The sequence below is a fragment of the Pongo abelii genome, chromosome 6 (assembly GCF_028885655.2).
Source record: "Pongo abelii isolate AG06213 chromosome 6, NHGRI_mPonAbe1-v2.0_pri, whole genome shotgun sequence".
Taxonomy (NCBI): domain Eukaryota; kingdom Metazoa; phylum Chordata; class Mammalia; order Primates; family Hominidae; genus Pongo; species Pongo abelii.
Genome location: NC_071991.2, coordinates 155100817 through 155122015, shown reverse-complemented (window position 1 = coordinate 155122015; position 21199 = coordinate 155100817). Strand labels below are relative to the sequence as shown.

The window sequence follows — 21199 nt, the reverse complement described above, 5'->3', positions numbered from 1 at the left end:
TTCTCCAAACGACGACAAAGGCTGTGCCAGCTTCCACCGGTAAATTTGGAGGTTTAGCAGTTGCAAGGTGTCTTCCCATCACCTCGCAAACCTGCCTTCCTTAACCTTAAAAGCCATTTTTTCCTTGGCTTCCAAGACCTGTATCTCTAAATATTTTCATGTGGAAAATGAAATCGAAATAATGACTGAAAGTGCAGCCTCCCGCAAGCAGAGCGCCTGCGCAGGGCCACCATCTGCTCCTCATGCCCCGAGCCCCGGAGGGTGGAGTTCGCGCCAGCCGAGGTGCCCGTCATGCCCCGAGCCCCGGAGGGTGGAGTACGTGCCAGCCGAGGTGCCCGTCATGCCCCGAGCCCCGGAGGGTGGAGTTCGTGCCAGCCGAGGTGCCTGAGCTCAAGTCGCCTCTGGTCACCCTCATGTGAGGATTGGCTGCGTGGGCGTGGGGCCTTGAGCCGGTGCTGGCCACTGGCCGGTGGCTGGAGGCGGGCGGTTCCCGACAATCCAAGTGCTTCAAGTCCCTGGGGCTGGCGGGGAGAACAAGGGGAGGGAGGAGGCAATGGTGGAGTTAAGAGAAGGAGAAAGTGTGGGAGCGGGTGGAGAAGGGGGCAGCTCCTGGCTCCTAGAACAGCGCCTGGTACAGAGGCACTCAAGTATTTGCTTATTTTAAATTAACATAATAATAGGCCGGGCGCAGTGGCTCAAGCCTGTAATCCCAACACTTTGGGAGGCTAGGTGGGTGGATCACTTGAGCCCAGGAGTTAAAGACCAGCCTGGACAACATGGTGAAAAGCCATCTCTACAAAAAATACAAAAATTACCCAGGTGTGGTGGCCTGCGCCTGTAATTCCAGCTACTCAGGAGGCTGAGGCTGGAGAATCGCTTGAGCCCAGTAGGCAGAGGTTGCAGTGAGCCGAGCGCGTGCCACCGCACTCCAGTCTGGGTGACGTGAGTAAAACCCTGTCTCAAAATAAATAAATAAAAATAAATGTTACATAATAAAAAAGAATTTTAAGTCTGGGAGATCTTTTAAAGATTATCAATTTCCAGCCCCACACACATTCCCCCCTCCACTGTATGCACACACACACACGTGCACATTTGCACTCTCACAGATGCACACATGAGGCACACACACGTGCACAGGCACACACATACACACACACAGATGCGTGCACAGACAGGGATGAGGAAGCCGTGGCCCAAAAAGCCCACCTAATTCTCCTAAGCGGAAGCGCAGGCGGTATCCAGGAGAAGAGGGGAACGCCCACCCAGAACCGGTCAGAGCCCCACACACCATGGATGTGTGAGGAGACTCCGCTGGCCAGCGGGCATCTTTCCCAGAACAGCAGTTCCCCTGGTAGAGTTCTGGTCAGCCAGTGACATGCTCAGAAGAGAGAATTCAGCCATAAATCTGGAGGCCACGCAAACCACATTAAGGAGCCAGTGCGAGGTCCTTGCAGAACTGCCAGCTGCACCAGCCCAGGGGAGCCCTCCTCTGCTCACCTGTGCTTCTCCCAGGGACCCAACAGTGCCCAGGGATAAGAGAAGCCCCCCCAACCCAGAAGGAAGTTGCTTCCCACACGTGACAGTGCTTAACAAACGAGAGTCTGTCACTCGTGTGACAGGAAGCTATTGCCACCCCACTTTACAGACGAGGACGCTGGGGCTCAGAGAGGTGGGTGGCTGTTCGGGTCACAGGGTCAGCAAAGCACAAAGCTTCCAGTGAGCCCTGTGTGGCTGGCTCGGAAGCCCCGCTCGACCCCGCCGCCTTGCTGGCTGAGGCCTCAACCTCAGAGGAGCAGGATGACAGCCCTCGTCCTCTGCAAACAGCAGATCAGGGCGGAAGTGTTCCTTCTGCGAGGTCACCTCCTGTGCGGCGAGCAGGCCATACCTCTGTGCTCACAGATAAACCAGAGTCAGCCCCCCACACGCGCTCTGTCGTGGGAAAAGCATTTTTATCCATGCCCCTCCAGCTCATGGACCCTGTGGACAGAGCCAGCCACGAGGCTATGAGACACCTGGACTGACCAGGGCTCCCCGCTCCTCTAGACAGAGCACAGACGTGCTCGGCTCACTCATGTCCTCAGAACAGGACTTATTTTTGTGCAGGAGCAAAACTCCACTATTTCCAAGGGACTCCCGCCATACCCCCACTCTCCTATGAAATGTAAAACTCACTTCCAACCTGATACACTCTTTTGTTGGCAGGAAGACTGGGCACGATGGCACCACAAATTCTGCCTCATTTCCAGAGGCACACAGGGCACTGCCCGGCGCGGAGGCCTCTTGAGAGCCTCCCTCCCTGCCCGGCGCGGGTCACGCATGCATTGCCGCCTCCTGATCGTCCTTTGTGCAGCGTTAAAGCTCGCACAATGACGCCCCATCCTTCTTTGTCTCCCGAAGGGCCTCCTCCATTGAATTCTGCAGGTCATTTCCAGCTGAGGCCCCAGGACTGAGTGGTGACTAATTCTATTCACTTTGTGTTTAACCGCTGCTGTTTTGTGCCCGTCTTCACCAGGCCCAGAGCTGGAGGCCGAGCGCCGGGAAGAAGGTACTTTTCATCTTCCTGTCCAGGGTTATGTGGCTGGAGAATCCGAAGTGATGGGTTTTCAATGGCCGCTTAGCTTTCCTAATTTTACAGGCTGTTCCCAGATGTAGATGCCAAGCGCTTGTTGACATAGTCAATGAGATGCAAGTCAATACCATAAACGTTGCTGATGAGGGATTCTCCCTGCCTCCCGCCTCCTGGCGTTTCGATTTTTCCAACAGCATAAAGAGGGTGTCGGTGCAAGATTAATGGAGAGTGGGAGGGGACAGGCCGCGCGGGGAGCTGCAGCCAATGTCTCCAGCCCGAGAGTGTTTCCAAGCGTGGGCCGGGGCCTCAGGTGCTTCCGAGTGTGGGCCGGGGCCTCGGCTCCTCTGGCTTTTACACCCCCCAGAAGCCAGGACTCTGAGGGTGGGAGGACAGACGTGGTCCACTCTCGGGCCACCAAAAACCAGGTCAGGTTCAAGGGGAGATGCAGCAGTTTGTTGAGTGGATGAGGGTCGTGCGGGGTCAGGGGGCAAGGGTCGTGTGGGGTCAGGGGTGAGGGGGAAACTGCCTCCCAGCCTGTGGCCAGCAAGCCAACACTCATTAACACTCCATTTCTCACCTGAGAACCTGGATGTGGGAAAGAATGAGGTTTAGTGAGTTGAGTGAGGGAGAGGGAGTTTGGAAATGGCACCACAGATGATTGATGCTCCTAATAAGCCCTGAGCCAGGAGGCCCCGTGTGGACCCAGCACCCCCATCGTTGGCACACCTGCCCCAACCAAGCCCTGCTTTCATTCACAAAATGCCAGGCTGGAGGGGTGGGTGGCAAGGCCCAGAGACAGACAGTGTCGCCTCTTATGGGTGCCACCCCCAGCCCTGGCACAGCCTGGGTGATGGGCACCAGGCTGCATGCGGTGAGCCGGTGCTCAAATAGGGGTACCAATGGGAGGGTTTCAGGCCTGGCCAGGAGTGGGTCCACCTCAGTCCTCCCTCCCCAGCCCCCAAAATACACACATACCCCCTACATCAAAGCAAAAAGAATATGGCTGGCGCCCCTCATCCGTCAGGAAGGTCTAGATGTGGCAGCAGGACCCGGCCTCTGTCTGCAGGGGGTTTCTCCATGTTTCCTTTAATCTCCTTCAAACCACAGAACGCACATCCTTTAGGGTGTGGGCCTGGCGGCTTCGGGACAGCCCCAGCTAGAGGTGATCCGAGGTGCCAAACATGCCTCTGCACTGTGGTGACAGTTGGACACAGCCTCCCTGTCACCCTCCTCCTGTGAGCATCTGTAAAATAAATCCACTTTCAGACCTGTTCCCATTAAAACAGAGCTCCTTCTGGGAGAAAAAAATTTCAAACAGCTGAGGGGTTTTTCTTTTAATAAATAATTATGTAAATACCTTCATGGAACAAAATTCTCTATTCCACATTCAGAAATGCAAAATAAACAGCTCCCTGCCCTTCAGAAACAGAGGTCAGACAGCAAATCACCCCAAAGCGTCTTAGAAATGAAGGCAGCAAACGCATTGCTGAAGCTACAGGAATCCAGACAAGGGGACGTCCACGCTGGTGGGAAGGTGCGGGGAGAGCAGAGGGAGGGTTGGGTCTCGGGCAGTGCCTGTGAGCGAGGAGGAGGAGAGAACTCGGGGCTCTCCGGAGTGGACAGGGAGGGGCAGGAGCTTGGCCTCACAAACCTGCCCCCAGACGGGGCAGGGACCACGAGCTCTGAAGTGGAGCTTGAACCCAGGTGTAGACGGGTTTGGATGTCGGGCCAAGGATTTGGAGTTTTTCCTGGAGGCCACTGGGAGCTGTTAAATGGATTTAAACAGAGACTGGGACAGAAATAAATCAAACGTGGTGGGACTGAAACGTCTTGGCAAACAAGAGCCTGAGCCAGTGCCCAGCAGGCTGGACGGCCGGGGGTGCTCCTCTTGGCAGCCTCCGGCCCACCCCAAGCATCGCGGTATTGCCCCAACTGCCCTGCTACGGACCAATATGCCCCAGGCCTTAAACCTTTTCACCACAATTGGGGCTGCCCTGAACCTGTGGTAATGGGCCTGGAGACTTCTATTCCTCAACTTTCATACAGTTAAAGGCGACAAGGGCTGAATTCTTCCAGTGCCAACAAGCACTGCCGTCACTCATACAGCGGGGAGGGTTGTTGAGCGCGTGCGTTGTCTATTTCACCCATCCTGTAAGTTCACAGTTCTGCCTCAGTGCACATGCTTGGCTTTGGGAAGGACAAACAAGTTCCTGGTGACAGTGGCTGAGTCCTAGGAAGATGTATGAGCGCCTGGGCTGGGAAGGAGACGCCCCCTTCCCCCTTCCCCTGTTGGAAGCCCTCTGGTGTGCACGTGCCATACCTTAATACAAGAAGAAGAGTTCATTAAAACGTAGTGAACTACACTGTGAGAAGGACAAACACATCTGTCTATTGCATTAGAAATAACATGCAAGGAAGCCCCTAGGAAAAGTGTGATATAAATGTAAAGGGTTGGCCAGGCACAGTGGCTCATGCCTGTAATCCCAGCACTTCGGGAGGCCGAGGTGGGTGGATCACTTGAGGTCAGGAGTTGGAGACCAGCCTGACCAACATAGTGAAACCCTGTCTCTAATAAAAACACAGAATTAGCTGGGCATGGTGGTGCACCTGTAATCCCAGCTACTTGGGAAGCTGAGGCAGGAGAATCGCTTGAACCTGGGAGGCGGAGGTTGCAGTGAACTGAGATCACGCCACCGCAGTGAACTGAGATCACGCCACCGCACTCCAGCCTGGGCAACAGAGCAAGACTCCATCTCAAATAAATACATAAATACATAAATACATAAATATAAGAGGCTATGCTCATGTGGCCGGAGATTCTTGGACTTACCCAAGGGGTTTCTTACCTGCCACATTTTTTCCCTTTTTCAATCTACCGCACTAAAAACCCAGTCACAGCACAGCGTCCTGACAGTATGTTCACACCCTCTCTCCTCCACTCAGCTGGGAATGATTTTACGGCAGGGATTCACTCCTCGTCCCCCTTGGCCTCCCGCAGCTATGTCCGTAGCAGGTAGTGGCCGGGCGCCTGCTGAATGTGGGAAACGGCACTTCCCTTCCTTACCCGGCACTGGTGGCCCACCTTTAAAATTATTATTATTTCTATCCATCCTTGTTCCAGAGGGATCTAAGGCCTCTTTGATCAAAACTTCACAGAGACTGATTTCCCCAGATTCCTGGATTAGCTAAGAGAGCCAGAGGCTTAAAATTATAAATTTATCCACTCAATCAACAAATATTTATTCAGCTCTAAGTGCTGAGAATGGATTCAGTTCCATGAAGGTCGTGAGTTTCTACATCCAACTTCACCCTTGACTTTCTGAGGAAGCCCAAATTTTGATCATCGATCACAGGTGGTTTTGATATGAGCAAAAGCCACCCACTGGTTTCTGTATGATCAGAGGAGGAGGGTGATCAAGAAACCTTTTACTCATTCTTTGGAAAAGAGCTGCTGAAAATGCAAGTTGTATTTATCTCATCTTATCATCTCCCCAGTGCTAACCCCAATAACATTTTTCAAAGGAGATATTCCATCCTAGACTTTCAGCTTCTCCATAGTATTTAAGAAAATCCATCCAACCCACCAGGGAATGCTGAAGGGGCATGCTCTACCTCCCACCGGCGGTGTGTCCTGGCAGGTCAGTTTCCAGCCCCGGGACTCAGATTGGTCAGCATTAAAATGAAGAGGTGGATGTGGCCAAAGCCCCTCCCAGCTCTGGAGCTCTGGAGCTCTGATTGTCTGTTTCACAGGAGAGGGCAGAGTGAAGCCATTTGGCCTAGGCAAATGCCCTTCTCAGTGATGCCTCTTAAAGAAACTCCCCAAGAGTGATGGGTTAGGGATTCAGTGCCACGGCCCCCAGGCCTCATCGGGCCGCTCTTCAGAGGTGGGAGGTAGACAGGACCACCTAGGCAAGGCCACGCCCCAACATGCCAGCCATGCGGGAGCTGCATGAGTGGACAGGCTCAGGTGGCTGCTGTGGTCTGGGTATTTGGCCCTCCAAGCCTCGTGTTGAAATTGACTCCCAGGGCTGGAGGTGGGGCCCGGTGGGAGGTGTTTGGGTCATGGCAGCAGATCCCTCATGCATGGCTCGGTGCTGGCCTGGCCCTCATGGTAATGAGTCAGTGAGTCTCACTCTAGTCGTCCCTGTGAAACCTGTTTATTAAAGAAACCTGGTGCCTCCCTGACTGTTGCTTCCCTCTCACCATGAGAACTCTGCACACGCAGGCTCCCCTTCACCTTCCGCCAAGAGCGAAGCTTCCCAAGGCCTTCATCAGAAGCCAGTGCTGGCACCATGCTTCCTGTACAGTCTGCAGTACCGTGAGCCACATAAACCTCTTTTCTGTGTAAGTTACCCAGCCTCAGGTGTTCCTTCATAGCAACACAAATGGACTAAGACAATGCCCTTGTCAACAGTTTTTCCTTCTAGTATTATTAATCTATTCATTCAGCAATTGCCTATTGGAATATGCAAGACTCTTTTATAAATTATGGGGATACACCAGTTATGATCAGGATGAACAAAATTCCTACCCACATCCATCATAGTATAGAGAGAGAAAACAGGTCATGTATAAGGTCACATTGTGAAAAGGCAATGGAGAAAAATGAAGCAGGATGAGGATATGCGGGTGCAGGGGGCAGAGAAGGCCTCTCTGAGATGGAAGGATTTGGGGAGGACTGGCCATGGAGACAGGAACACCTTCCCAGTCAAGGAGCCCGCGAGCATGAGGTCTGAGACATGGATGAGAGACAGTTCCTGGAGCGCAAGGGGCCTGGGCTGGGGAGGAAGTAGTCAAGATGCTGAAAAGAGATCATGCTCTGAGCAGCTTTGGGCATGAAGCAGACCGCAGCTACTGCTGATTTGGCAAGCAAAAGTGTGGTTTGGATGTGGGAGAGGGAAGAAAGGAGAGGAGTCAAGGATGATTCTTAATATTTGGGCTCAAGCAGCTCCATGAATGGCAATGTCACTGAGATGGAATTCTAGCATATATGCCTTGTTCTAGAACAGTCTATAATTCTATTTTTTTTTTTTTCAGAGCCAGAAAGCTTCCTTGGGCTCTTTCCCACTAAGTGGCTGTCGTTGGCACCCCCAGCTTTGACTGCTTCCCACAGGATTGGCCCTCGAGAAGGAAATGGAGGCCACTTCTGTCTGTGGTGTCTGCCTCCTCCCTCCCTCTAGGAGATGTTCTCCTCCCTGGTTTACAGACGGCACAAACGGAAGAAGAAGAAGATAAAAAGCCCAAAGGTGGGAACAAGGTGAGTGTGGCCTGACCCCACTTGCCTTTCTCTTGTCCTCAGCTTGCACTGTGGCTCCTGAATGTTTGCTTCTTTCCTTCATCGTCAGTAGCTTTGAGGCTTCAGGCTCCAATTTGTCCCTGGAGATGTTCAGCATCTTCCTAGAAGGGATATGGTAATGTCTAGAAGCGTGTCTTGGACTGGCCCTCACAGGAAAGACACAGCAGAAACGTGAATTTCAGCACCAGCAAGAAGACAGCACCTCACACTGTGTGCCCAAGACAAGCCTTTAGGAACTCTCAGTGCCAGGCAGAATCCAAGCTCCCACACCGGATGTCTGCCTGTCTGACTGGTTCTACCCGAGATGCCAATGCTGACATCAGTGCTGAGGGCAGCTGATCGTTGTCTTAACACACTTAAAGGGCACCTCCCAGCTATCTGCTGCCCCTGTTCCTCTGGACTGGAGATTTTAGTAACTTCAAGAGTATCAAATTTTATGTTGATCCCTGGAAAAATGTATTAAATGACAGCTTGGGGGTTTGTTTTTTGTAAAGAATGTGCAGCATTTAATAAGACCAGTATTATACAATTCCAAAACAAGACAAAGATGTCACAAGAAAACAAAACTACAAAGCAATATCTCTTATTAATATGGATGCAAAAATCCTCAACAAAATACTAGCAGATTGAATTTAGCAGCTATAATAAGAATTACATTCTATGACCAAGAGGGATTTATCTTAGGAATACAAGATTGGTTGAGCATTTGAAAACCAATTAAGGTAATACCTCATATCCACAGAACAAAAATCACATGATCATCTCAATACATGCAGAAAAAAAAGCATCTGACAAAATCCTAACCTCATTCCATGATAGAAATGCTCAACAAACTACTAATAGGAAGTTCTCAACTAGAGAAAGGGCATCTATGGAAAACCCACAGCTAAAATTATACTTCATGGTGAAATACTGGATACTTCCCCACAAAGGTCACAAAAAAAGACAGAGATGTCCACTCTCACCTTGCTGTTCACCAATGGATTGGAGTTTCCAGGGCAATTAGGCAAGAAAAAGAAATAAAAGGCATTCGGTTTGAAAAGGAAGACATAAAACTATCTCTGTTTGCAAATAACATGATCATATACACAGAAAATCCTAAGGAATTCACTTAAAAACTATTAGAACTAGCAAATGAGTTTGGAAATATAGCATAATACAAGATGGATATTGTAAAAACCAATTTTATTGCTATATACTTGCAATGAGTGATCCAAAAACTAAATTAAGAAAATAATTCCATTTGCAATGGCATCAAAATGAATAAAATACTTGGGAATACACATAACAAAAGAAATGTAAAACTTATACTCGGAACCCTACAAAACATTGTTGAAAAACATTAAAGAAGTTTTAAATAAATTGAAAGACATCTCATGTTCATGGATTGAAAGACTTGACATTGTTACAATGGCAGTGCTCCCCAAAATGATCTACCAATTCAACACAATTCCTTTCCGAATCCCAACTGATGTCTTTGTAGAAATCGAGAAGCTGATTCTGAAAGTCATATGGAATTGCAGGAAACCCAGAATAGCCAAAACAATCTTGGAAAAGGAGAACAGAGTTGAAAGACCCACACTTCCTGATTTCAAAACTTACCAAAAAGCAACAGTAATCAAAATAGTGTGGTACTGGCTTCATTATGGATTAGAACTGAAAGTCTAGAAATAAACCGCCACATCTATGGTCAACTTATTTCCAACAAGGGTGTCAAGACTTCTCAGTGGGGAAACAATAGTCTTTCAACAAATTATGTGGGGACAGCTGGATCCCAGTGGAGCCGCCTATAAAACAAGAGAAAAAAATAAAACTGAACCCTTACCTCACACCATATAAAAAAATTAACTCAAAATAGATGAAAGACATAAATGTAAAAGTTAAAGCTATAACATCTTAGAAGAAAACAGGGGGAATCTTCATGACCTTAGATTTGACAAAGAATTCTTTGATATGACACCAATTGCAAAAGCAACAAAAGAAAATACTGAAACACAATATTTCAAAAAAATTAAAAACTTTTATGCTTCAAGGGATATCATTAAGAAAGTGAAAAGACAGCCCAAAGAATGAAATAAAATATTTTCAAATCTTGTATCTGAAAAGGGACTCATTTCTGGAATATATAAGAATTCTTACAACTCAATAATAAAAGAGATAAATAATCCAACTTTTTAAATGACCAATGAATCTGAATAGACATTTCTCCAAGAAAGATATTCATATGGCCAATAAGCACATACAAAGATGCTCCACATCACTAGTCATCAGGGAAATGCAAATCAAAACCACAATGAGATACCACTTCCCACTTCCTACCCACTAGGATGGCTAGAGTCAAAAAAGTCAGATAACAGAAAGTATTGGTGAGGATGTGAGGAAATCAGAACCCTCACGCCTTGCTGATGGGAATGTAAACTGGTGTTGCTGCTTTGGAGAACAGTTTGACAGTTCCTCAAATGATTAAACATAGAGATACCATGACTCAGCATGTCAGCTCCTAAGCACACACCCAGAGAAACGCAAAACCTATGTCCACACAAAAATTTAAACATGGCTGGGCGCAGTGACTCATGCCTGTAATCCCAGCACTTTGGGAGGGCAAGGCGGGTGGATCACGAGGGCAGGAGTTCAAGACCAGCCTGACCAACATGGTGAAACCCCCTCTCTACTAAAAATACAAAAATTAGCCAGGCACAGCGGCAGGCGCCTATAATCCCAGCTACTCAGGAGGCTGAGGCAAGAAAATCGCTTGAACCTGGGAGGCGGAGTTTGTATTGAGCCGAGATCACACCACTGCACTTTAGCCTGGGCAACAGAGCGAAGCTCTGTCTCAAAAAACAATTAAATAAAATGTAAACATGAATGTTAACAGCAGCATTACTCATAATAGTCAAAATGTGGAAACAACCCATATGTCCATTGACAGATCAATAAAATGTGGTAGCTTCATACACTGGAATAGTATCAAACCATGAAAAGGAATGACACACGCTATAATGTGGATGAAGCTTGGAAACATGGTGCTACCTGAAGGATGCCAGACATGAAGGGCCACATATTAAAAACCATCTAATTGTACACTTTTCTTTTTTCTTTTTTTTGAGATGGAGTCTCACTCTGCTGCCCAGGTTGAGTGCAGTGGCGCAATCTCAGCTCACTGCAGCCTCCACCTCCCAGGTTCAAGCAATTCTTCTGCCTCAACCTCCCTAATAGCTGGTATTACAGGCACCCGCCACCACACCCGCCTAATTTTTGTATTTTTAGTAGAGCCGGGTTTTGCCATGTTGGCCAGGCTGGTCTCAAACTCCTGACCTCATGTGATCCGCCTGCCTCAGCCTCCCAAAATGCTGGGATTACAGGCGTGAGCCACCATGCCAGGCCTAATTATACACTTTAAATGTGTGAATTGCCTGCATGAGAATTATATCTCAATAAAGCTGTTTTTTAATGTTAAATACAAACTTTTTTTTTTTTGAGACGGAATCTCACTCTGTCGCCAGGCTGGGGTGCAGTGGCACCATCTTGGCTCCCTGCAACCTCTGCCTTCTGGGTTCAAGCGATTCTCCTGCCTCAGCCTCCCAAGTAGCTGGGACTACAGGTGTGTGCCACTACACCCAGCTAATTTTTGTATTTTTAGTACAGACGGGGTTTCACCATGTTGGCCAGGATGGTCTCGACCTCTTGACCTCGTGATCTGCCCGCCTCGGCCTCCCAAAGTGCTGGGATTACAGGCATGAGCCACCATGCCTGGCCCTAAATACAAACTTTTAGCATGTTAAAATCCACCAAAACAGCCCAATCGGGCTATGTATCAATTTCCCAAGGCTGCCATAACAAATTGCCACAAACTGGATGGCTTAAAATGATAGAAATTTACTGTCTCACCGTTCTGGAGGCTGGAAGTCTAAAACCAAGGCCCCGGGAAGGCCAGGCCCCTGCTGGAGGCGCTGAGGGAGGATAATTCCCGCCTCTCCCAGCCTCTGCTGCTGCAGGCCGGCCCTGGTGTCCCCTGGCTCGCAGATGTGTCGCTCCAGCCCCTGGCTCCTTTGTCTCCTGGTGCTCTCCCCTCCTGGGTCTGTGTCTTCATGTGACCTTCAAATAAGGACACCAGTCATTGAGGCAGGGCCCACCCTCACCTAGTATCACCTCATCTTAACCTGAGCACATCTTGTAAAGACCCTATTTCCAAATAAGGTCACACTCACAGGTACTGGGGGTTAGGCCTTGATTATACCTTTTTTTTTTTTTTTTAGTCTAGAGTGCAGTGGTGCTCTCTACACCCTCAGGCACAAGCCACCACACCCAGCGTTTTTATTTATTTATTTATTTATTTATTTATTTATTATTTATTTATTTATTTTGGTAGAGAAGGGGGTCTCGCTGTGTTTCCCAGGCTGGTCTTGAACTCCTGGGCTCAAGTGATCCTCCCGCCTTGGCCTCCCAGTGAACATATCTTTTAGGAGTACATGATTCAACCCACCACAGGCCGCGAGAATTTGACTGCACGGGTTTCGTCAGAGCCTCCCTCTTTGGCTGGAGGAGCGCCTGTGCTGGAGCACGACCCTCGTAACGGGGCCTGGAGTGAGGTGACGCGGGGAACAAAGAGCCGCCGGAGGGGCTTTGGCGTGCCCAGTGCACAGGCTGCCTCCCTCGCGGGGCCACTGATTGCGAGCTGAGTCATGTGCCTCTCTGCATTATTTTCTTTGTTTTCATTGATGTGTTTTATGTTCAACGTCAGGCTTGTTTGTTTGCTTGCTTGCTTGAATTAAGGCTTTGGCTCCATAAACACTGAGCATTCCCAGTGCATTTTCCAAGAACCGTTGAAGGGACTCGACTTTACTTTCTGTTCTCATAACTTAGACTTGGGAATTGGCCCTAGAAAGGATCATTTTGGAATGAAGCACTATCCTATCATAGGGGGAAGATTCCATTTCTCAAACCGTGGCCTGAGAGACGTGGGCATGGAAATTGCTGCTGTTCATACAAACTCTGGCTTCAGATTCCGCGGGTGCAGCCCCTCCTCTAGGGAAATCTTCATACAGAATCCACACCCCCGAGCAGGGTCACTGTGTGTATTACCTTCATCTGCTCTCCTGTGTGCTGTCCCCGGCCCGGCTCTCCCGTGTGCTGTCGCCGGCTCTCCCGTGTGCTGTCCCCGGCTCTCCCGTGTGCTGTCGCCGGCTCTCCCGTGTGCTGTCCCCGGCTCTCCCGTGTGCTGTCGCCGGCTCTCCCGTGTGCTGTCCCCGGCTCTCCCGTGTGCTGTCGCCGGCTCTCCCGTGTACTCTCCCTGGCTCTCCCGTGTACTGTCCCCGGCTCTCCCGTGTACTGTCCCCGGCTCTCCCGTGTGCTGTCCCCGGCCCGGCTCTCCTGTGTGCTGTCCCCGGCTCTCCCGTGTGCTGTCCCCGGCTCTCCCGTGTGCTGTCCCCGGCTCTCCCGTGTGCCTTCCCTGGCTCTCCCCTATGCCGTTCCTGGCTCAAGTCCTCAAGGCAGGAACAGGGCTGAGCCATCTTTGCATCTCAGCACATGATGGGAACTTTTTTGGATGCTCCGTGAAAGTATCTGTTGGATGAAAGACTCAGCTCACGAACACGTGATGGGGACAGCCGAGTCCACGCCTCATCACGGCCGCATAGACACTCTGGTTAACGACTGTGGGTCACTCTCATCCGCCATGATATCCGAGAAGCACCCCTTGCTTCTCCGGAACCTGGGCCAGGCCCCTGCCCGCCCTGGTCTTCATCTCCCCTGCATGGGAACTCGGGCTCCCTCTTTGACCTCTCTTCTTTTCGTGGGTAGCCATGGGCTGCAGGCTCCCTGGGCTGCATCGAGAATGGCCCTCCCCGGCCCCTCTCCCAAGGCTCTGGGGCCACTGCTGACCTCAAACTTCCCCCCTCCTAAAAGGCCAGGTGTCTCGTGCCTGGTCTGAGGCCAAACGGACCCCAGGGGTGAGGACTGGACCTGGCGCTGCAAACCTCCTGATCAGCCTTCCCAGCCCCACCAGTGCAGCCTGGTCCTAAAGGAGGTGCTGGGCCACACGGGAAAAGGGGACTTTGACAAAGGACAGAACAACGGCCCAGTGGCGGAGGACACGTCAGCCCCCCAGCTTGACGCGGTGCGGGGAATAACAGGGGTTCTAACAGTGGAGAGGGTTGAGAAGGTCAGGAGGCATCATCAGGAGAAAAGCAATATGAATTTCTAAGCAGCAACATCTGGAAGATCAAAAAAATCCTACTTCAATCACCACGAAAATCTCTGCTCATTACACACAATCATATTTAGTTATTAATAGACAGCGGCTAGACACTGACATTTTGCACACTCCACCCGAGATGTGCTGAGGACGCTTCTGGCATGAGGTTTGTCATTTTCATCAGTGTCTTCCACGGATTGACCGATCCGACCCCAAAATCTCACACTGTCACTCATCATAAGTGAATTTATCAACACGTACGTAATCAGAATACACATGAGAGTTTTAACTGTTTGCATACGAAATTACTTCATTCTTCACGCTTCAAAAAAATTCAATTTTGCATAATAAATAATGATAAGGGCCAGTTGACAATTACATAGGTGGGAATAGTACTTGGAAATGACTGGAATTTCAATGGGCTGTGTGGATCTATCTGGAGGTTGCCTAAGTAATCAGCCGCCGAGACGGCTTCTCTCCATTGTTGGGGGTTAATACAAAGCTCTCAACTCCTATTAGAGGCAGCCTTACTTAAACTGCAAATTGGCACATATCCTATTAGTATTTTCCTCCTGTGACACATCCTCCAACTGACTTAGATGCACAGTCAGGCGAATATTAAAATTAATTAGGCTATTATATTAATGCAGAGAAACAGCAGCTTGTCTCAAAAAAATCTTATGGGGACACCACACACACACACACACACACACACCCCTCCGAACAAATGCCACAACCAGGCCTGCCCCACACAAAGGAACCCATCACCCACTGACCAGCCAATTCTGAGGCAGTGTTTCCCCAGCCCAGAATGCTGTGAGTGACCCCAGTGTGGATAATCACACCCAAGAGCGAATGAGGGCGAAGCTTGTCCTCGCTTCTTCCAAGGACAGCCGTCTCCACAACAGCATGATATGATTTCACTTCTGATTACAATGGTTTAATAGGGGTGTTGTCATTTGGTTCATTAATTAGCTGCATCCCTGCGTATTCTAGCCTGGTTATTGCACCCGTGGTTACTGCACAAAAATGACCCTGTCCCCTGCAGCTCTGCAACTCCCTCTGACCATGAGGACGGGGGAGGTCCCACGGCATCCACACGATTTTAAAGGGGCAAGGAGTCAGAGGGCTTTGGAAAAAATTAACCTTATTAGTAATTAAAAGACAAACCCACACACTTTTAAGTCGTGGTAAGAGCTCTTGTCTGCTGAAGGTGTATTATCTGCAAAATTTCCCCACGGATGTGTTTTCACATTGCTGCCCCCTGAAAATGTGAGACACTTTCTAGCCTGTGATGTGGTGGCCCCTGAGCCCACCCATGGTCAGCGAGCTCGTCCATCTGGGGGTCACGTGCTGCATTCTGGACACTGTTCACTGCCCACCACTTTGAGCCCTCCTGTGCATGCTGCTTGGAGGCTGCTGCCGCTCTCCACTGATGGGGGGAAGGAAATCAAGACCCTGAGAGAGTAAGATCACCACGGCTTCTGCTGGGTAGAGCTGCCCGAGTGCACCGTCCCAGCACAGGACCTCATGCCTCCTTTAACCCTCCCATCTCAGGACACCACAGCATCCTGACAGAGGCTCGTCACCAAAAAGGCATACCCACGTGGGGTCTACACCCCACACTGGGTTCAAAAAGGAAAAACAGGACTCAGCACCCGGGTTTCCACAGATGTGTGCAGAAGTGAATGTTGCCTGCTCCAGACCTCTGCCGGGGGCAGGAGAGGAACGTGCCTGCCTTCAAAACCCGGCCCACGCTCAACAAAAAGGGAGATGCAACCAATTAACCCCAAAGAACAAACTGGCAGTCAGTGGAAATATGAATGACCTCATACGAACTGGGCTGTTCATCCAGGAGCGACAGAGGAGGCAGTGGGAAGACACAACAGAACATGGTTTCTTAGCACGTTCACTAAAATCCGGCCTGAGATGGGACGGCCCTCGAGTAGCCATGACCCTGGGTGCTAAGACACTCCGGGCTGACCCTCAGCGGCTTCTTCTCTTCCCACACACTTGCCCAGGAGAGGGAGAGGCCTGGCTGCACGTGTGGACTCAGCAGAGAGCCCCCGGTGAACCCACCCTTCTGCTCAGAGGGAGGCTATACCCCAGCAGGGCTGGGTCAGCTGCACACCCACAGGCACAGGTCTCACGTCCAGGGACTGCGTCTCCAACACGACAGCCACAATCACAGCTCACAAGCACTCAAGTCACAACAACAGGATGCTGCTGGAGACGTCGCGGTGACAGACAGAGAGCTCCACCTTTCTGCTGGGCGATGCTGCTCTGGTGTTTTGCAGAGCCTGCCACACTCAGCTACCTGGGGTGAACTTCAGTGAAACGTGGTGCCCTGGTCCACGGCTCCAAAACATCACTAATGTGACCACAAGGGAGAAACCTGATGGGGAGAAGATGGCAGGTGCCGGAGGTCAAAACAGCTCGGGCTGGTAGAAAGCTGAGCAGCTCATCGTGGCAGTGACACTCCCCGGGGAGCTGCCGTGGGGGGTGCAGTGAGGCACACCATGGGTGCTGCGGGGATGCAGAGGTGCATAGGGGGTGCAGTGGGAACAAGGATGCCCTGGAGGTCAAAGCGGGGACGCAGTGGTGATGTGGGAAGGGTGCGGTAAGGGGTGCAGTGGGGATATGGGGGTGCAGTGGGGCTGTCAAGGACCAGTGAGGTGGCCCCCCAGCCACCCACCCCACCTAGAGGGGTGTTCCGTGGGTGTTTTCAGTTCACCCATGCTGGAGAAGCCTCAGGCCGAAAGGCAGGGCGTGGGGAGGGATGAAAGCCTGGGGTGTGAGTGAGGCTGCAGCCCCTGGGAAGCCAACTTGGCTGGAGGTGAGCAGGAGGGCGCTGCTGCCCTGGCTGTGGGATGGGCACCTCCACAGTGGATCTCACTGAAGCCCCCGCCAGCTCAGCAGAAAGCCCCAAGGTCAGGTGACTCTTCAGAGCTGCCTGGGTGGGGCCTGGACATGGTGTGCCCACAGTCACAGGACCAGAGGGGGTGGCCCCAACGGGCAGGTCTCTGGAGTTGAGACAATTCCCAAAAGGGGTCAGTAAGTCCTTTACCCTGGGGGGTCTGGGCCTGTAGCACAGCAAGAGATGGGGCCAACCCCTGGACCCTGAGACCCCAAGGACAGCTGTGGGCAGGGAGAGAAGCCTCATGACCAGGGCCACCAGCAAAAGTACAGGGGGCCAGGAGCCCCCCTCGCCTGCACAAGGGGCCGGGAAAACCCCTCACCTGCACGCGAGGCCGGGAGCCCCCCTCACCTGCACACGGGGCCAGGAGCCCCCTCACCTGCACGCGGGGCTGGGAAAACCCCTCTCCTGCAGACGGGGCAGGGAAAATCCCTCACCTGCACGTGGGGCCGGCCGGGAGCCCCCCTCGCCTGCACACATGGCTGGGAAAACTCCTCGCCTGCACACGGGGCGGGAGCCCCCCTCACCTGCACACGGGGCCGGGAGCCCCCTCACCTGCACACCGGGCCGGTAGCCTCCCCTTGGCTGCACAGGGTTCCACGCAGGAAGCTGGGAGCCCTCGCCATTGCGTGCAGACGGCTGTGCCCAGGCGGCACAGGGCATCGCAGGCCTCTGCAAGGACGCTGGACTCCCGGGGAGCAGGTCCCTGGATCTGAACCGTGAGGTTCCCAAGTGGGTGGCCGCAAGGGGCCCACGAGCCCTGCCCACGGACTTCAGAGAGCCCCGACCTCAAACTCCAGGAGATGCCTGGGTGCCTGAGCTTCAGGACACAGATCAGTGTATTATTTGTTCTGTGGAACAAAACCACGGGGAGAGGGAAACTAATGGAAAATATCAGCAGAATGTTCAGAGAAATCAGAGAAAATGTGGCATTCATGAAACGAAGGCAAGATGCCACCTCACACAAAAGAACGTTCGGGAATTAAAAACAGCCCCATGGCAGTAGAAGCAAAATCTTTCGGTGGGGGGAGTGGGGAGGGATAGCATTAGGAGAAATACCTACTGTAAATGACGAGTTAACGGGTGCAGCACACCGACATGGCACATGTATACATATGTAACAAACCTGCACGTTGTGCACATGTACCCTAGAACTTAAAGTATAATAAAAAATAATTAAAAAATTAAAAATTAAAAAAAAGAAAAAAATAAAGTTTGGAAGACAAAGCTGAGGAAATCTCCAAGTACCAAGAAGAACTGAAAACAGGAGAAAAGGGGTAAGAAAAGTGCACAAATCCGTCGAGGCAGCCCCACGAGTTAAATTAGGAGATCAGAAACAGAGGAAGGGACCAGAGGTGCTCAGAGAAACACCCCGAGAAACTCCCCAAGCCAGGGGAGAGCAGCAGTCCCAAAGGGAGAGAGAGGCTCAATATCCATCCAATGAATGAAACACGCACCACACACACACCACACACACCACACGACACACACCACACACACCACACACACGACACCACACACGACACCACACACACCACACACACGACACCACACACGACACCACACACACCACACACACGACACCACACACGACACCACACACACCACACACCACACACACGACACCACACACACCACACACACCACACACCACACACACCACACACACCACACGACACACACCACACACGACACACCACACACCACATACCACACACACCACACACACCACACACACCACACACCACACACACCACACATATGACACACACCACACACACACCACACATATGACACACACCACACACACCACACACCACACACACCACACATGACACACACCACACACACCACACATATGACACACACCACACACACACCACACACACCACACCACATACACCACACACACACCACACACACCACACACGCCACACACACCACAAGACACACACCACACACACCACACACACGACACCACACACACCACACACACCACACACCACACATATGACACACACCACACACACACCACACACACCACACACCACACATATGACACACACCACACACACACCACACACACCACATGACACACACCACACACACCACACGATACACACCACACACACCACACACATGACACCACACACACCACACACCACACACACCACACACACAACACCACACACACCACACACACGACATACACCACACACACCACACACACACCACGCACCAGACGACACACACCACACACACCACACACACACCACACACACACCACACACACGACACACACCACACATATGACACACACCACACACACCACATGACACATACCACACACAACATACACCACGCACACACCACACACACCACACACACCACACACACCACACACACGAAACCACACACACCACATGACACACACCACACACCACACATATGACACACACCACACACAGCACATGACACACCACACACACCACACACCACATGACACACCACACATATGACACCACACACACCACATGACACACATCACACATATGACACCACACATATGACACACATCACAAGACACCACACACACCACACGACACACACCACACATGACACACACCACACATACGACACACACATGACCACACAACACACACACATATGACACACACCACACACAACGCACAACACATCACACATGACACACACCACACGACACACATCAGACATGACACACAGCACACGACACACAGCACACATGACACACACCACACACACCACACGACAATCACACATACGACACACACTACCCACAGCACACAACACACAACACACACACGACACACATCACACATGACACACACCACACACCACACGACACACATCACACATATGACACACACGACACAAATCACACATACAACACACACCACACACCCCACACACACGACATACACCACACATACCACACACACACCACACACCACACGACACACACCACACACACCCCACACACACCACACACATGACACACACCACACACAACATACACCACACACACACACCACACACCACACACACCACACACCACACACCACACACACGAAACCACACACACCACACAACACACATATGACACACACCACACACAGCACACGACATACACCGCACACACCACACACCACACGACACACCACACATACCACACCACACACACACCATACATCACACATATGACACCACACACCACATGACACACATCACACGACACCACACACACCACACGACACACACCACATATGACACACACCACACATATGACACACACATGACCACACAACACACACACATACGACACACACCACACACAACGCACAACACACACCACACGACACACATCAGACGTATGACACACACCACACAGCACATATGACACACACCACACAACAATCACAAATATGACACACACCACCCACAGCACATGACACCACACACATGACACACATCACACATGACACACACCACACGACACACACCACACACCACACGACACACATCACACATACGACACACACGACACAAATCACACGTACAACACACACCACACACACCACATGACACACACCACACATACAAAACCACACATATGACACATACCACACATATGACACACCACACGACACACACCACACACACCACACGACACACATCACACATGACACACGACACACAACACACGACACACACCACACACATCACGACACACACCACACATATGACAACACACACCACATGACACACATCACACATGACACACAACACAAAATACAATACACATAACAGGCACACCACACATACTACATGACACACATAACACGCTACACACAACACAACACATGACACACATCACACACACCACACAGAGGAGTGCTCACACACACAGGCATGCTCACACAGAGAGAGTGCTCAAATACTGCTGATGTATGAATAAAGTGAGAACAGTTCCCAGAAGTATGGCCGGGCATGGTGGCTCTGAGTCAGGCAGATCGCTTACGGTCAGGAGTTGGAGACCAGCCTGGCCAACATGGTGAAACCCCGTCTCTACTAAAAATACAAAGAAATAAAAATAAAAATTAGCCAGGCGTGGTGGCGGGTACCTGTAGTCCCAACTACTCAGGGAGGCTGAGATACAAGAATTGCTTAAACCTGGGAGGT

The 21199-nt window shown here is 51.0% G+C and overlaps 2 long non-coding RNA genes across 2 annotated transcripts in view; one reads left to right on the top strand and one right to left on the bottom strand.

The window, feature by feature from the left end:
- Positions 1–1289: 1289 nt before the first annotated feature.
- LOC129060543 (uncharacterized) lies at positions 1290–9973 on the top strand. The gene is made up of 3 exons (XR_008527360.2): positions 1290–2548; positions 6798–6916; positions 7610–9973. It is a non-coding gene; the product is annotated as an uncharacterized LOC129060543 (long non-coding RNA).
- LOC129060542 (uncharacterized) overlaps positions 9504–21199 on the bottom strand; it is a 26790-nt gene continuing 15094 nt past the window's right edge. The window contains exons 4-5 of the long non-coding RNA XR_008527359.2: positions 11757–11963; positions 9504–9655 (exon numbers count right to left, since the gene is read on the bottom strand). This is a non-coding gene — a long non-coding RNA (uncharacterized LOC129060542). The remainder of the gene's footprint in view (positions 9656–11756; positions 11964–21199) is intronic.